This window comes from Saccostrea cucullata, unplaced genomic scaffold, assembly GCF_032062105.1.
Source record: "Saccostrea cucullata isolate Sc308-1 unplaced genomic scaffold, CSIRO_AGI_Scuc_v1 ctg531, whole genome shotgun sequence".
Lineage (NCBI taxonomy): Eukaryota > Metazoa > Mollusca > Bivalvia > Ostreida > Ostreidae > Saccostrea > Saccostrea cuccullata.
The window spans coordinates 25538-44268 of record NW_026920655.1 but is presented as its reverse complement, the minus strand read 5'-3'; the positions used below and the strand labels follow the sequence as shown (position 1 = coordinate 44268).

Below are 18731 nucleotides of genomic sequence, written 5' to 3'. Positions count from 1 at the left end.
GATTGAATTCTTGAAATGTTATATATTATTTTGGCTTCTATGCATATTAATTGTCTGTGAGAAGGAGTTATCTTTCTTCTAAATATTCCCTCATGTGAAAAAAAGTCATACTAAAAATGCTGTATTAAAGTACTTGAAACATTAAACAATTTTTAAAATGGTCCTTAAAAAGATACAACTTATTCAATTTATATCAAGCTTTTGATGGCAAAAGAAACGGAAAGTATTGTTTCCATCATATGTATTGACAATTCAGAGGGCACAATAAAGAACTCTGATCAAGAAAACTGTGAGTAATACTCACATTTTGAACTTTCAAAGTTATCTCTTTTATCAGAGGGTCAATACCTTGCAGTGTTTCTAGTAAATAATGTCGATTTTAGTAAGTATGATAAGTAAATTACATTTACTTAGTAATAATTCATTAAATTTTGTACATAGAAAGCATATTACTGTAGAAGTACATTTTCCGCGTGGTATTTATTTACGCTATGTACGCAGCCACAAATTTTCCGCAGAAATTTTTCCAAGCGTACTTAATATAAATGTAAGGCATATAATGACAGTCTAGAAAATCCGCGTAATTTTCTACCCGCGGATTAAAAAGAAATTGCGATTCCGCGGAATTATGACCCCGTGGAAAAAAGTACATCTACAGTATCTCTAAATTAAGTAATAATAATAATTTACCAAAAATGAGTAGTTCATTTACTAAGTAATGTAACTCCTATAGTTTAAGTAATTCTATTGATACTTAGTAAATCATTTTATAAGTAAATGAATTCATCCTTATTACTAATTATGTTTACAATTACTAACCATGATAGTCATTTACTTGCTATTCTGACTAAATGGATTACAAATAATTGCTAGTTTTTATCAATCTAATATCTTATTTTAAAAACAAGTAAAACTTTTTTTTAGAGTGGGTTTTAATTAGATTGAATGGATATGATTGGCACAGGCATGTTGATATTAAAGGGGAACTCAAACTGAAAATATTATGAAAGTGAAAGTTTAAACATTTGATAAAAAAAAGTTCTTCCAAGGGAGAAATGTGTATAAATATAACGTACCGTATCCAAATGTCAATACAAAAGTAAAATAAAGACTCAAAATATTCCTCCACCCAGGTTTCATTTCTCTTTTCCTTGTATTCTGACCAAGGTTAGACAGCCTATCCAACCAGATTTTCTAATTTCCTTCCTGGATGAATGACAAGAATAAGGAAGAAATATATTATATCTAAATATAAATATATATATATATATATATATATATGTATATAAATATATATAAAGTATATATAAATATAGAGCGTGAGGACAGGTTGCCAAATAAAGACAGCAGATCTTGCGGCATAGGTGTAACAGTGGGCGACTGGCTAGTGACAGTTTGTAAGTTTGGATGGCCGATGCCATTTTCATAATGAATATAGACATTGAAGGAAAGAAAGTCGGACAATAATTAATGCACAGTGTAGGTTGTATCCCTATATATAATAATACAAAGATAAAACGCGTGGTAATGGAAACTTCTGTAATTTAATTCTTTGGGAAAAATATCCATTAAAACCTATTGTTTTTTTTTTCAATGATTGACAGGAGTGTATTGATCTTGAATCAACTAGATTTTGGGTGTTTAACCATATCATATTTTTTTTAGAACTACATTTTGATTATTTTAAGATATAACCACATAAATGCAGTCGTAAAAAACATTTTTATATTCAATCAAGATTATAACCTCATCATAAAAAGAATACTGCATATAATTATTCATATCATATCTCACAGAGAGTGGAAAAAATAAATAAGGAAATAAAATTAGGTCGATATAGAGGTCCTTATGATCAACCCCCTTTCCAAATTTTGTTTGTTCACCTTTAGGTTTGGTTCCTAAAAAAGAGGTAGGAAAATATAGCGTCATTCATGACTTGTCCTTTCCTAAGGGAGCGTCTGTTAATGATTCAATTCCACGAGAGTTCTGTTCCGTCTCTTACGAAAACATAGAGACTGTTATTCAATCACATGGTTTTAATTCGCTTATGGCAAAAGCAGACATTGAGGACGCATTTCGTTTGCTTCCTACCCACCCTGATGATTATCATTTACTTGGCTTTATATGGGAAGGTAAATATTACTATGACACATGTTTACCTATGGGTTGCTCATCTTCATGACAGCTTTTTGAGAAATTCTCATCTTCTGGATGACTTCTTCTTCGTCGGTAAACAAAATACTAGTGTTTGTGCACACTCGTTAGATCTATTTTTAGAATTATGTAACGATATTGGGGTACCGATGAAGAATGAAAAAATTCAGTTACCAACGAAAATCATTACAATTTATGGAATAGAAATTGATTCCATGTTAATGGTCGCACGTTTGCCAGAGGAAAAAATTGCTAAAATATCTTGTATTTTGCATACTTTTAGGAAAAAAACGCAGCATTTCTTTGCAAGAGCTCCAGTCATTAATTGGCTTATTAAACTTTGCCTGTAGTGTTGTTATTCCAGGTAGGCTTTCCTACGTAGAAGGATCGATCTAACAATCGGACATTCTTGTCCGACATACCCCATTACACTCAATGCTAAAGCTAGGTCAGACTTGCATGTCTGGTCTACTTTTATTGATAATTTTAACGGAAAATCCTTTTTTTATTTGACAGATGGGTTTCATCAGACACAATTAAATTATATTTTGATGCTGCAGGTGTGCATGGAGGTTATGCAGCTGTTTTTGGCTGTAAATGGTTCACTGGCGAGTGGTCAAATGAATGGAGTCTTGGCATATTACTGCCAAAGAACTGTTTCCTATAGTGTTAGTTTTAGAATTGTGTGGTCATTATTTAAAAAACCATAAAATATTATTTTTTTACGGATAATGCCGCCGTTGTCGATATAATCAATAAAACTTCATCAAAGAACAAAATAGTCATGAAATTGGTGAGGCGTTTAGTTTTAGCCGCATTGAAATATAACATCTTCTTCCCAGCTAAACATATCAAGGGAAACATAACATAATTTGTGATCTCCTTTCTCGCTTTTTTTTCAGAAAGCTCACAAATTGGCACCATGGTTGGCCCCTTGTCCAACCAATATCCCATATCACTTCTTGATAGTTTAGTTACATCCCTGTTAAAGGCATCACTTTCATCTGCCACATTTACATCATATAACAGATTTATTCAAAATTATGTCAAGTTTTGTAACATTTATTTCCCAGAGTGTCAGGCATTTCCATCTTCCCATGTGATGTTGACTCAATATATAGCCTATTTGTTTTTGAAGGGTTATAGCCCAACCACAATAGCAACACACATGTCTGCGATTAATTTTGTACACAAAGCCAACAGTCTGAATGACCCTACTAACAACTTTTGAATAAAGAAGATTTTGAAAGGTGCGCACAATATTAGGGGTTCAGTGGATTGTAGACTGCCAATAACAAAAGACATATTAACAAGATTAATTTCATCAATCCCATATGTCGTGTCAAATTGTGATAATCAACTGCTGATAACTGCAATGTTTTTGTTAGCCTTTTACGCATTTTTAAGAGTCGGCGAGGTTACGGTCAAGTCGTCATCGGAGTCCTCGGCCGTTTTGCAATTCGAAAATCTATCTTTTGAATGGGATAACGCATCATTATTGGGAATTTCGATAATTCTTGTTCACTATAAACATAGTGACCTACACCCTAAAACTATTTTTATCCCAAGGCAGTGTAATAACGTTAACCAGGCTTGCCCAATTTATGCACTTGTGAATTCAAGGCATTCAATCACTAAAGGTCCGTTGTTTCAATTTAAATGTGGAACTCCTATTTCTCGCTCTTTCTTTAACTTAGTTCTCGGATCAGCTTTTTCATTTATAGGTCTGGATAATAGATTTTACAATGGTCAAAGTTTTCGTATAGGAGCAGCCACGTCGGCTGCAGCAAAGGGAGTTCCGTTAAGTGTCATTCAGAATATGGGAAGATGGAAATCAGATGCATTTCTAATGTACATTCGTATGCATAACATTTAAAATGCTAGATCCACCTTTAATTTCCCTGCTACGTGGGTTAGCATTGCCTGCCACCTGTGACCATAAATTGTTTACTGGGTCAGCACTGCCTGCTAGTTTTGACATTACGTACTTAAGATGTATCTGTTTTAAAGCTGGGTTAGCACTGCCTGCCTGCCTGCCACTTTCTTACACTACATTATTAACTATATGTGAGGCTGGGCCAGCATTGCCTGACAGCAGCGAATTTGAAGATATTTATGTACTCTTAGTTGGTCAGTATCGGTTTGCTTCAGCAATTTTGAACATTTGGAGATACGTTGAACTTTGTAACCTGGGACAGCATTGCCTGCCGACATTAAACTACATATAATTGTTCGTGTGTGTACCTTTTCAGTAGCATTAAAGATTGCCTCTGACTAATTATATTGATATGTTTCAAGGGTTGTTTCCTATTAATCTTCATTTATGCATTTTGAGCTGTAACGTTTAATTAAGATAATGTTTAATTTGTTAAGCAAGGTTTTAGCGCTGATATTATTCTGCATATCAATATGTGTGTATAATTTCCTTATAGCTAGATTATTATTTTCGTTTTTTTAATATATGTTTCTGACCTGTCATATCTGCCAGAGTCTTCGGGTGGGGGATCTCCTCTTTCAGAGGTGATTGGTGGCAACATATTTATCCCCAGTTTGCGAATCTATGTCATTTATTCAATCATATCATATGATGTATTTTTCTAAATGCTTATTATATAATAAATATAAATATATAGAAACAATATCGCGCGCTAATTTTGCAGGATCCGAGTCAACTCGAATGTCATTGCCTCCGACCTGCAGAAAAAACAATTGAGGTAGAAACCTCTCTAAGATATTCATGTAACAAGGTTTTTGCAAACATTTTTGACCCAGTCGGACAGTTCCACCCCCAATTCCTTTAAAACTAACATGAAATTGACCGGCATCAAGAGATAAAAAAAAATTTCCACTCTCTGTGAGATATGATGAATTCGTCGAGACGACGAATGAAGGAATGACCAATAACTAACACCCGACAGGTCATAATGAATGCAAAAATATATTATAAAAGAATTATGGTTCGCCTATACCTTTTAAATCGTCCTTGCAGTGCGTAGCCCAATCAAGGAATGTCGCAAACGATTCAGATCCCTGGAAAATCCCCGGGGGGACACATATTCAAAGACCAATTAAAAGCGCGCATTCCGAGGTATGCAGAATGATGCAGAGTTAACTGCGGCTAAAATTTACTCGCACTGAGTCATGTTTCATTTCCGGTAATAGATTACGCGTAAACTCTAGATGCTTGAGTTGAATAACAATATGACAAATACAAAATAAAATACTTATATCTAAACTTGTCATAAACTATTTTATTTTCCCATAACATTAATGATATGCACAATAATTCTATATTTAGAAATGGCCACATGCCTTAACGATAAATGTGCATACTAAAAAAAATTATTTTAAAAATCGATGTAGAACGGTATAGAATACCATATCTGCCTAAAACTATTCTTTGATTTCATTATGTTGTTGAATAATTATATTCAGTATTCTTTTTATGATGTGGTTATAATCTTGATTGAATATAAAAATGTTTTTACGACTGCATTTATGTGGTTATATCCTAAAATCATCAAAATGTAGTTGTAAAAAATATATGATATGGTTAAGCACCCAAAATCTAGTTGATTCAAGATCAATACACACCTGTTAATCATTGAAAAAAAAACAATAGGTTTTAATGGATATTTTTCCCAACGAATTAAATTACAGAATTTTCCATTACCACGTGTTTTATCTCTGTATTATTATATATAGGGATACAACCTACACTGTGCATTAATTATTGTCCGACTTTCTTTCCTTCGATGTCTATATTCGTTATGAAAAGTGTGAAGACAAAGATCAGTGATCGACCACAAAAAAATCTATAAACCATACATACATATTAACATGTGGACACCCGGTAATAGGGAAAATTTCAAACACCGGTAATTGTAGAGCAGAAAAATAAATAATATTCCGATCCATAGGCGTCGGGAGCAAATTCAAAGTGGGTGAGGGGGCTAATTGAGAGTGGGGGGGGGGTGACTTAACCAACAGAAAAAGGTAAACCGCAAGTTTCAATGCCAGTATAATGCACATCTTTGCAAAAAAGTATGGGGGCTCGTAAAGCCCCCCCCCCCCAGTTCCGACGCCAATGCGATTGCCGTAAATGTCCACAGGCCGGATAAATGGCAATTGAATGCATACAAACAGTGGTGGTGAAATCAGTATATGCAGTTGATGCATCGCTTTATGCAATGGCAAATCATTTTATGCTGTTTTTATTATTGTGTTCAGTGGCATTATCCTCGCATGATGTGGTAATATGAATAATTGCAGCTTAATAAACTAATATATGACGTTGGATACAAAAGAATTGATCAAACATCCCCTTTCAAAAGTATTATTCTCTTTTTCAACATGGCATTAAATGGTTAAACTGTATTTAGAGTCTGTTTGCACTAACTTTGAAAATCAGATAAAACCAGATGGTGTTGAAAAACTTTCCATGGTTGAATTGCAAAAACTGGAAATTACTACGATTCTGACATGATGAAGCTGCGTACTGAGGAGTCTACACATGACGTATAGAAGATGTAAACTAGGTTAGTAAAGGTGGATATAAGGGTCCCTGAATGTGACATTTCTAAAATCACACTTGAAAATCTAATCGACAATGGTTTTCAGCTATACTGACTGACGTTTTTCATAAGTTGTTATGTCATTATATTCACCCTGAATTGTCGACGGATTTTCCCGTTATCTCCCGATCATGATAAGGAGCATACGGTGGTTGTGATCAGTCAGTAGGGGATGCTCACTCCTCCATTGCACCTTATCCAACCTCTGATGATTTTATTGTCTAGATCTGTTTTTGCTCTGCTCCTATCGTGTATTGTATTATGTAGTTTTGAGCTTGAATACTGTTCATTATCTCCATTTATTATATACCTAATGTGTATCTCTCAATTTTACTGTTGATTTTACGCTATCGCATGACGTCGAGATCCGAATTTCCGGATCACCACACAGTGGTTTTCTGAATCCATATCACCACTCTCTGAAACTGATGACGTAGTAAGCAGAAACATTACGTTGTTTTTTTTTTGCGCATTAAAAAGTCCCTTGTTATTATGCTTTGTTTTATGGATAAATATTATACAATTGATCTCTTTAGTTTTATTTTGCTATATTTTGCTAGTTACATGTATGAGGGGGTATATAATAAGTTTATCATTATAAGATTAACTTGATCCGAAGAGCCAATATATATATAAATATATATATATATATATATATATATATATATATATATATATATATATATATATATATATATATATATATATATATATATATATATGACAGTAACTTGATCGGAAGGGTCGTATCACGTCTCGTTGACAGGCGCAGATCGACTTATATACGTCATAAGAGTCTGTTTGAATGAATGAAACAATGTACGATTTACTGATTGTCGTAATTAATTAGCATAATTAATTCGTTCAATTATGTAAATCGCACTTCACCCGAGCATACCCCATAGACCGGACGCATTTCATAGCGGTCCGGATTCTTTCTTTAATAGTGTTCTTTAAAATTTCCAAATCAATATGTAACTAAGTATGTAAATATATAGTGTTTAGTAGTTTAGTAGTAGTGCTAGTTGTTTTTTGTTTCGCTTTTTCCTTTGTTCTTATGACTTTTTAACTCTTTTCTTTGTTCTGAGGAAGGGACAGGGCGTCCCGAAAATTTGACAATTTTTATTGTTCGTGTCGTTGGTCATTTTTAGTGCTTTTTATAAAGATAAACACTCTGATGAATTCCATGCAAAGAAGAATCAAGGCTGTGACAAATGCGCGGTGGAGACATTTAAAAAAATGAGTCTTCGATTTTCACTTTTGGAGAGTATTGTAATATGATTTTCAATATTCGTGTTATATAAGACAAAATCAAATGGGATTTTGGTTACATTTTAAAAAAAAAAAATAAATTTGAAAGTTAAATGAAAATACTGAAAAATAAAAAAAAATATTAATCCACCTCAAACGTTTACCCTGTGTTTCTTTTTCCTCTTAGTATAAAATAACACGCGGGATTTCTTTATTGTTTTCTTGATACTGTTGTCTAGGTAAAACTCCAGTGATCTGTAGTTGGTATATATTGACTTTGCCCTTTTTATAGCGAAATTCTTTAGACAATTTTTGGGGTTCCGTTTGTTTACATAAAATGTTTGCAATTTCTCTAAAAAGTTCGTTTTCTGGTTCCATTTATGAAGTTGGTAGTTATACGCCTCATCATGTTAAATGCAAGTGACGTTCAAGATGAGAAGGATTGAGGACAAGAATTATAAACAAGATATTGGTAGGAGTTTTTCTCTTTGAGTCTTTCAATTCAGTCTGACTAAAACCAGCCCTTTCTCCATTCACTCGTCAGGACGAGTAAAAAGAGTTCATCAGGACGAGTAAAAAGAGAACGGGACTGGTTTTAATCAGATTGACCTTGTCGGAGTCAATTCTAGTTACGCGAAGCATTTACTAAGTTTACAATAACGAATATACACAGTGCTTTATATGGTTTATTGTAATCCTTAAAAATTCTGATACAGAAATCCATTTGTTTCAAAGTCGTATTTCATAATGTTACCCCCAATGATGACCGTTGTGGGAGAAAAGGGATTAAGAATCACATTCTATAACAAACAAGAGGCCCAACGCAGGTAGGTTAAGGTTACAACCAAATATTGTACTTGCCTATATTGTATGACGTCATAGTAAGCTATATGACGTGAGGTTTAGAGAAAACAATTTCTTAAAATCGATATCTAAGATTGATGTGAGGTCGTAAAAATGAATCAGAATATGCAGAGGCATAATATAAAAGGAATTTTGTCGTTCCTGGGCCTCTGTAGTTATCACAGGGATTTCATACATAACCCGTGACGTCATAACTGTTGATCATGCAGTAGCAGAGTGAAAGTGAAAAGTAACGAGAATTGATGTAAACAAACACCAGAAATCGGAGTTTAAAAGCGTTAGGAATGAATATCATGTGTAATTCTTGTGGGAATAAAGCGTATGAATAAGGTATGGTAACTTCGTAAAATTATAGCAGGGAGGGTGTTTACTTGCTGATCAGCCTTTCCTCTGTCGTTCCTAACAAAAAAGATGCAAAAATTCAACACTACGCCGCATACCTTGAAACTTAATTTTGTTTCTATCTAAAGTTCTTATTCTTTTGTTTTTGGAAAATGCTGCTAGAATCGTATGGTTTCCGGGATTTGATGCTTTTTTTCAATGTTATGAACAAAATGTAAAAATTTGGGGAAGGTTTCGTCCATAAATGTTGAATAATTATTTCTATAATAAGACAGTACGATTCTAGCAGCACTTTTCATGGTACAGAGATGTTTTTACATAACTATTATTACAAATTACGGTAGTGTTAAACTTTTCACTTTTTCATTAAGGCATATTTTCTAATTATAGACGTCACGTGATGACGTCGTGATGAAGTGCCTCCTGTAGTATAAGTCTCATTGAAGTCTATAGAATGCTTTTCCGATTTATTAGTGTTACATAATTATAACAAGAGGCCCATGGGCCACACCGCTCAACTGAGCAGCTTTGACAATTCTGTTCTTTATCCGATTTACCCCTTGTAATACATATTGTGACCCCACCTTACCCCACTGATCATAATTTAGACAACTTGAAATCTACACTACCCCAGGATGCTTCCATATAAGTTTCAGCTTTTCTGGCCCAGTTGCTATTAAGAAGAAGATTTTCAAAGATTTTTCCTATATATTTCTATGTAAAACTTTGATTCCCCATTGTGGCCCCGCCCAATCCCCCGGGGTCATGATTTGTATAATTTAAAATCTTCACTATCCCAGGATGCTTCCACATAAGTTTCAGCTTTTCTGGCACAGTGGTTCTTGAGAAGAAGATTTTCAAAGATTTTTCCCATATATTTCTATGTAAAACTTTGATTCCCCATTGTGGCCCCGCCCAATCCCCGGGGGTCATGATTTGAACAATTTAGAATCTACACTACCCCAGGATGTTTCCACATAAGTTTCAGCTTTTCAGGCACAGTGGTTCTTGAGAAGAAGATTTTCAAAGATTTTTCCTATATATTTCTATGTAAAACTTTGATTCCCCATTGTGGCCCCGCCCAATCCCCGGGGGTTATGATTTGAACAATTTAGAATCTACACTATCCCAGGATGCTTCCAAATAAGTTTCAGCTTTTCTGGCACAGTGGTTCTCGAGGAGAAGATTTTCAAAGATTTTTCCTATATATTTCTATGTAAAACTTTGATTCCCCATTGTGGCCCCGCCCAATCCCCGGGGGTTATGATTTGAACAATTTAGAATCTACACTACCCCAGGATGTTTCCACATAAGTTTCAGCTTTTCAGGCACAGTGGTTCTTGAGAAGAAGATTTTCAAAGATTTTTCCTATATATTTCTATGTAAAACTTTGATTCCCCATTGTGGCCCCGCCCAACCCCCGGGGGTTATGATTTGAACAATTTAGAATCTACACTACCCCAGGATGCTTCCACATAAGTTTCAGCTTTTCTGGCCCAGTGGTTCTTGAGAAGAAGATTTTTTAATGACCCCACCCTATTTTTGTCTTTTCTTGATTATCTCCCCTTGCTAAGGGATATGTCCCTTCAATTTAACTATTTACAATTTAGTTCACCCAAGAATTTTTAGTACCAAGTTTGGTCAAAATTGGCCCAGTGGTTCTTGAGAAGAAGTCGAAAATGTGAAAAGTTTACGGACGGATAGACGGACGGACGGACAGACGGCTAGACGGACGGACGGACGACGGGCACAATGTGATCAGAAAAGCTCACTTGAGCCTTTCGGCTCAGGTGAGCTAAAAAATGTTAATTCGCCGAATTCTGATCAATGTGCTGCCTTAACATACCCGCGAAGGGCCTTGAATCGCTCTTCTGATAAATTATACAATCTATCCTAGAACCAAGATGCATCAACTGACAAAGTTTGATGATTCTTAGCCAGTTAGGGCTGAAGATATTTAAATTTAACTATAAAATACTATAAGTAGGTCATGATGACCTACTTTTTGATTGAAATTTTCTGAGGACACAAGATGCATTAATTGACAAAGATTGATGAATCTAAGCCAATAAGTACTTGAGATATTCAAAAGTGGGTCACATTGACCTACTTATTGGTCAACATTCTCCGAAAACCCAAGGTGCATCAACTGACAAAGTCTGACAATTCTAAGCCACTAAGTACCCTAGAATACTTAAATATAGCCATAAATGTCACAAGTAGGTCACCGTGACCTATTTTTCGATGATCATTCTCCGAGAACCCAAGATGCTTCAAATAACAAAGTTTGACGATTCTAAACCAATAAGTACCCAAGATACCTAAATATAGCCATAAAATATCAAAAGTAGGTCACCATGACCTACTTTTTGGTCGACATTCTCCGAAAACCTAAGATGCATCTACTGACAAAGTTTGATGATTCTAAGCCACTCAGTACCTGAGATATTCAAAAGTCGGTCACAGTGACCTACTTTTTGGTGGACATGATCCGAAAACCTAAGATGCATCTACTGACAAAGTTTGATGATTCTAAGCCAATAAGTACTTGAGATACATAAAGCTAGCAATAAAATGTCAACAATAGGTCATCGTGACCTACTATTTGGTTGTCGATCTCCGAAAACCCAAGATGCATCAACTGACAAAGTTTCATGATTCTAAACCAATAAGTACCCGAGATACTTAAATCTAGCCATAAAATGTCAAAAGTAGGTCACAGTGACCTACTTATTGGTCGACATTTTCTGAAAACCGAAGATGCATCAACTGACAAAATTTGATGATCATAGGTCTTATAGTTTTCAAAATATGCCTTTTAAACAATTTGAAAACAAATGCCTGCAAAGTTCAAAAAGTAGGTCACAGTGACCTACTTTTTAATAAATATGTCTTAAGGCCCCAACATGCATCAACTAACAAGATTTGGTGATTCTAATCCTCTCGGTGTCTGAAATAATGGGATTAAATGTTTTACAAAAGATAAGCCATAAAATTCAAAAAGTAGGTCAGGATGACCTACTTTTAAGTCGATGTTGTTTGTGGACCCAAGATGCACCACCTGAAAAAGTTTTATGATAATAGGCCTTAAAGTGTCCAAAATATGCCTCCAAATCAATTTAAAAACAAAAGCCCGTAAAATTTAAAAAGTAGGTCACCGTGACCTACTTTTGTATTAATATGATGTGAAGTCTTGAGATGCATCAACTTACAACATTTGATGATCCTAGTCTTTATAGTAAGCAAAATATCAACGTTTTTATTAAGTGTAAATTTTGGTCAACTTTGAAGTGACCTTGAGACCACGCCCTTTGCCCCAGGGTCATGCCTAGAACAATTTTTAATCTTCAACACATCCTGACCCTTGTATGTAAGTTTGGTGAAAATCTGCATGGTGGTTCTGGAGAAGAAGATTTTTTAGCAACCAGTACTTTTGGTTTTATTTTCCTGGTTATCTCCCCTTGTTTTAGGGTCACACCCCCTAGTTTTAGTATAAATGGTAGCCCTTGGGCCAAGGATACCCTGTGACAAATCTGACAATGATTAGCCAAGGGGTTCTTGAGTTATGGCCCATATTCTAAAAAGTTAACGCACACCGCATGACGCACACCGCACAAATGGCCATAGCATTAGCTCTTTGAGCCGTTGGTTCAGAAGAGCTAACTAGTAGAATAAGGTTTTGTTTCATTAAATTGACGTTTCCAAAATTTCTTCTTTTTTGCGAAATGTTGCACATAACTTTTCAACAAGAAATATCAATGCATTTTTAAACTAATTCAGTAGTCGTATATAAGAGTTCAACTGTTGTAGGAAAGATTTTGGTAGGTTTGTGTAGGTTGGTTCTCGTGTTGAAGTTCTTGGTATACATTGGCATCCTGTGTCTCTTGTCCTGTTGTTCTTTGTTCACTAAATTCACTGTTCTCATAATTACTTTTTAGAGGTGTCTTCCTAAAATATAAAAGAAAATCCTTCATTGATTAATTCAGTCAATTTCTGAAGTTTGTTTCCTAAATTTAAGGGGATCGACTGGGGTTTTCTTGTGTGAAAACTACAATAGAGAAACTCTATTTATATACCAAGTATAACTTATATTGACTTCAGTGTGTATGCCAAGTTTGGGGAAAATTAACCACTCGGGTATTTTTAAAGGACAGTCTCAAAATACAGATACATGTACATTTACTCTAGGATTATAATAGAAGTGCCAAATTTTTGCACTTTAAAGTAAATTTGTCAAGTATTTCAATAGACTTTTTTCTCAAACTATAATATTAGATGAATAATACTTTATTGTACATTATATGTAGGAACCAAAAAATTCCACCGCCTTGTTTCCAGAGGGGGCATCTCAAAATGCCAAAAATATCGAATTTCCTTGTTTTTTACAGAGAACTACAAAATATTACTCATACAAAGGATTTATACGACAAATAATAAATATGATGGAGAAATTATCAACTTTCAAGAGCATATATTTACTACTATTTCTATTACTAATTTTTTATTACCCTTTTGTAATAGGATTTTTCTCTTATTTCTTGAAAAAATTCATGAAATCTTCACAGAATCAATAAGACGATATCACTTAGTGATGATATAAATGAGATTAAATTTCACTCTTTTAAATTAGAGGCAAGGTCAGGTCAAGGTCTTTACCATTTCCCTGGATATTGAGAATAAACAATTACTCATGCCAATTATGCGATCCCTACTTGTTTTTCAAACGATTGATTTTTTTTTCATTTTGCATAAAAAAATACTACTATATATGGCTAATAAGATGATATTACCAAATTGACACAAATAACTTAACTAAAATGGAAATTGGTTAATGCAAATTTTCTCTATTTTTTCTTCATTTTTAGGGATATATTGGTTAATTGTATATATTTCCATTTCTAATATTTTTCTCTATGATAACCCTTTGAAAGTAAGCGAAGCTGATTTCCTGATAATTCTGCCGGAATGTAAATTAGGCAGGTCGATAGGTCAGGAGCTATGGAGGCCAAATATATGCATGAAAATTTCGTGCGGCTGCTGTTGTGTTCGGCGAGGCCTACTAAAATTGGGATGGGAATCCTCGTGTAATATAAATATATGTCTGCATTTTTAAAGTCTAAATCAACAATTTTATTTCACAATGAAATGGAAATATAAGGAATCACTGTCTAGTTATGAGAGTATGCCAGGGACATCAACAATAGTGGGAAACATGGGATAATTTTACCATAACGGGCTTAAAATTTCTCTTATTTTCACATATGGTAAAGTTGTCACATAAAGAAACAAATTGATACAAAAACAAAAAGTTTTGATCGTTTACGTAGAAAGAAAAAAACACTTACAAGTATATTACCGGATTTTTGGCTCAAATTTGTACTTTTATATTGGTAGCTTTTAAAATCTAACATAGTTCTAGTTTTCTTGAAAAATCATTTATTTGATATATTTTGAAACTTTAGTCCCATATTATTAATTTAAAATACATTTTAAAAAGTATACTAGTCTTTGATTATGTAAAAATTATATCTAAGTTCATTTATCTATATTAATTTTGAAAGGCAGAAAAGGGGATATTTTCATGCGCAATCATTCTGCCAAAAGTCCCTGCTAGTTTTCAAACGCAATTTACCATTTCTATTTTCTATTCGATCCTGATATTTAAAGTCTTAAACTTTTTTTGCCAAGTATATTTTAAGTTTCTACATGCATAGCTTAATTAAAATTCAAATAAAAAAACAGCTTTGTGTGCAACCAGCATGGAAAATAGGAATCCAAAATAAAGAGTACTGTTATAGTTCAAAAGGGAAAAAACTTATGTTGCATTTCCATAACAAAGTCTAAATAGTGCCTATTTTTCCTTGTCACACTCACAAAAATATGAAATTATAAATATATCGTTTTAAGAGTTTCATTCGGAATGACAAGCCGGTACGTGATCAAATAAACTATAATGCCCTTCGGGCATTATAGAATTTGATCACGTGACCGATTTTATGTCATATCCCAATGAAACTATAAATACGATATCTTTTTTCTTAAATGAGTATGTCCTACCTCTTAAACCAGTAAAACAGGAACACAATAAGGGCGCCATTTAAAAGTAAAGAAATCCCTAAAGCAGCAGCAAGTCCTGCAATTGTACCATTTGCATCACAATCGTGCTCTTTCTTGTCTGCAAAATTAATTTAGAAAGGAATGTAAAAAGTATGATATGGTATTATAAGTTTGCTTGTTCAAACAAATTTCAATTCAGGTCGACTTTTTAGTGGGGGACACAAAATTCATGGTAGCTGTAAAATAATTGAAGTTCGTCTTCTAGATTAGTTTTTTTATGTTTATGTTTATGTATATTTATGTTTATACCTTCAAAACGTTGCAATTTATGTTATAAAGGGGTGTGTTCCCCGAATGGCTACTCGGAAAAAACAACAAGTAATTATCACACTCAATTAAGGGGCCCTCTAAGGGAAACAGGTAGACTTACCTGTGTTTTCCTGGATAAGCAATATTTTATAAATCAGATATATTCATTTAATTTTATTTCAATTAAGAGGGTTTTTTTTTTTATTTTCAGAAATATACTAAATAAAAAGATAGATAAATGATTGTAAATAAATAAAATTAAGATTTAAGAAAAATGAAATTTTTATTGTACCTTTTATTCCATTTTTTCCAAACTATTCAGTATTATTGAGAATTTGCAAATTATTATCCCTTTTTTGCTACATTTTCAAACTCTTTTAAATAAATAAACAAAAATGATTTTTTCTTAAAATAATATAGATATTTATGTATGACAACTAAAGTGTTTCTGTAAAGTTTTGTCTAATTTAATTTATTTAGTTATCATTTTTTTTATTAATTTTTAATTATTCAAACATTCTTTTAAATCATCATAAAATGAAGACGTTTATGTTGCAATTTTTATAATAAATATAGACGATTCGAGATAAAAACAGATGTGTTTGTGTTTTATTTGAACCGGAGACATTGCATCTCATAGATATACAGATCTCTTTGATTTTTAAGGAATTCCAAAGTTAATAAAGGTAATTGATGAAGCAACTGATAATTGATATCGGTTGATTTTGAAATTTTTAATAAGCAAAATTATCGTAATAAGTTTAAAAGAAAAAGTAACTATGCAAGTATAAAGAGAAGATTGAAGTTACTGAAAGAAAGATATCAGAAAGGCATCATTGATCTAATGACCTACACAGACCCTGCATCTGAATTTCTTCACGGCCTTGGATACTGATCCCTTAGTTGTGATGAAACATATAGAGATATGGACTAAATAAATTGTAAATATTGTAAATGTGTGTGATATGAAAGTGAAACAGTGCTATTTAATATATAATGTGAAAATCAGTGCTGCTAAACAATAGAACTTCAAGATAATTCATAGTTTTTATAATGTTTTTTGCTTGTAAAATTATTTATTTAAAAAAAAAATATGTATAGAAAATATTTATTCATACTAGTGTTCAAATAAAAAAAAAATTGAAATAAAATTCATTTTATTTTATTTAAATTCTTGGAGATTATTCATACAGGTAAGTCTACCTGTACCCCTTAGAGGGCCCCTTAATTGAGTGAGATAATTACTTGTTGTTTTTTCCGAGTAGCCATTCGGGGAATAAACCTATAAAGGTATGCTCACACCTCCATGACACTCGATCCCACTTCAAATGTTTTGGAGGTTCGTGTTTGTTTTGCTCCTATTTATATTGTTTAATGGACTTTCGTACTTAAATACATATATTTTATTATAACAGTAATTTGATCCGAAGGGTCGTTTCACGTTTTGTTGACAGGCGCGGATCATCAGATAACACGAAACGCTTTACGTCAACGAGACGTGATACGGCTCTTCTGATCAAGTTTCTGTTCTTAAAATAAATTTATTGTATACCCCCTTACAATTTAAAAAATCTTCAGAGATCAATTTCATAATATAAATCCAGTAAACAAGGCTTAATGACAAGGAACTACCGGTATTTGATTTGCAAGAAAATTTAACGTCATGTATTTACGTACTTCGTCTCGTGACTGCATTAAACGTGAGTGATACATAGTTTGGTATATAATAATGTTCGTTATTTCCATGTATTACATGGTCTGCAAAGAAACAGTTTATATTTTAAAATCCTTGTCAAAAGAGTAAGTGAAGTCATTAACCGTTATCTTCTGTTCACTGTTGCAGAAAACAGTTTATATTTTAAAATCCTTGTCAAAGGAGTAAGTGAAGTCATTAACCGTTATCTTCTGTTCACTGTTGCAGAACTCGTGAAAGTAGAGTACGCGGTAAAGAATTTGAAAACATTGAAAATCTAACTTTTTGCTACAAGAATAATTGTTAGCAAAGTAAGTGACAAGTTTTATGGGAACATTTTGATGAATAGGAAAGACTTTACAAACCGTGTATAGAATAAAAAGTATTTTGAGAAACTTTGTTGAAGTTCTTTTTGACATTATGTACAATGTTTGTTAAACTTGCTCCGTAATGACAAAACATATCTCTTTTAAGATAGACTTACATGATTACATTTAATCAGATGGAATGAAACTTCACAGATCGACAAAATAGATGATTTTTTTTTACGAATGAATATGAGTTTATGTTTAATCTTCTTAAAGTATTTTTAATGACCCTCGTAGGTAAAGGAATTAACGTAGCAGTTATTGCAGAAAAAAATACGCGTTATGTATATTTCTGCAACAGCTGCGACATTAATCCCGTACAGACATCTTAAGAAAACATTTTATAAGTTGAATAATGTTGACTTTTTTATATTAAATAAAGATATAAATAGATAAAGATTCACTTTACTAGTATATGTTTTTTATTCACATGATATGCTTACTGATATTATCTTTGAATTCAATAAACTTTCCATATATTTTTATCATATTTTTTTAATTCATAGTTTAAATTATCTCACCAAAAACGTTTAAAAAGTATTGAAAATTCAGTAAATACATGCACTTCCTAACTGAAATCAGTAAATATGTGTGTATTTCCAAAGAAGTTTAGGAATTTCATGTATTTCCTAGAATTCAGGAACATATATTTAATGTAACATACACAAAGATAAGGACAGTAATACTTACCTTGATCACAATGCTGTCCAGTACATGAGGAGGTCCTATTGAGAAAGTAAATGCTACACTTTTCAAAACAATCTGCCACAATAGTCTCTTGAGTACATACTGAAATACACGTTTAAAAATGTAAGCGCTAAAACATTCAAACAATGTGCATTTCGTATTTTACTGATAATTTGCAGAGGTAACATATATGTACAAGGTACACTTTCACAGATTAAGCAAGATGTGTTTGTGAAACACTATGCGTCCGGTGGCAACAAAGTTCTTAAAAGCTATTTTTATCATACAAGTCACTGTCAAGGTCACAAGGTCATTGACCTTGGTGTCACTAAAAGAACTTAACTAGTGGATGATGCATACCAAATATGAAGTCTCAAACTCCTATTGTTCAAAAGTTAGGGCAAAAGTTCGAAAATGCTATATTTAGCATAT

The 18731-nt window shown here is 33.1% G+C and overlaps 1 protein-coding gene across 1 annotated transcript in view; it reads right to left on the bottom strand.

The window, feature by feature from the left end:
* The window catches only part of LOC134254641 (receptor-type tyrosine-protein phosphatase alpha-like), a 103161-nt gene that overhangs the window by 65912 nt on the left and 18518 nt on the right, over positions 1 to 18731 (bottom strand). The window lies entirely within an intron of this gene.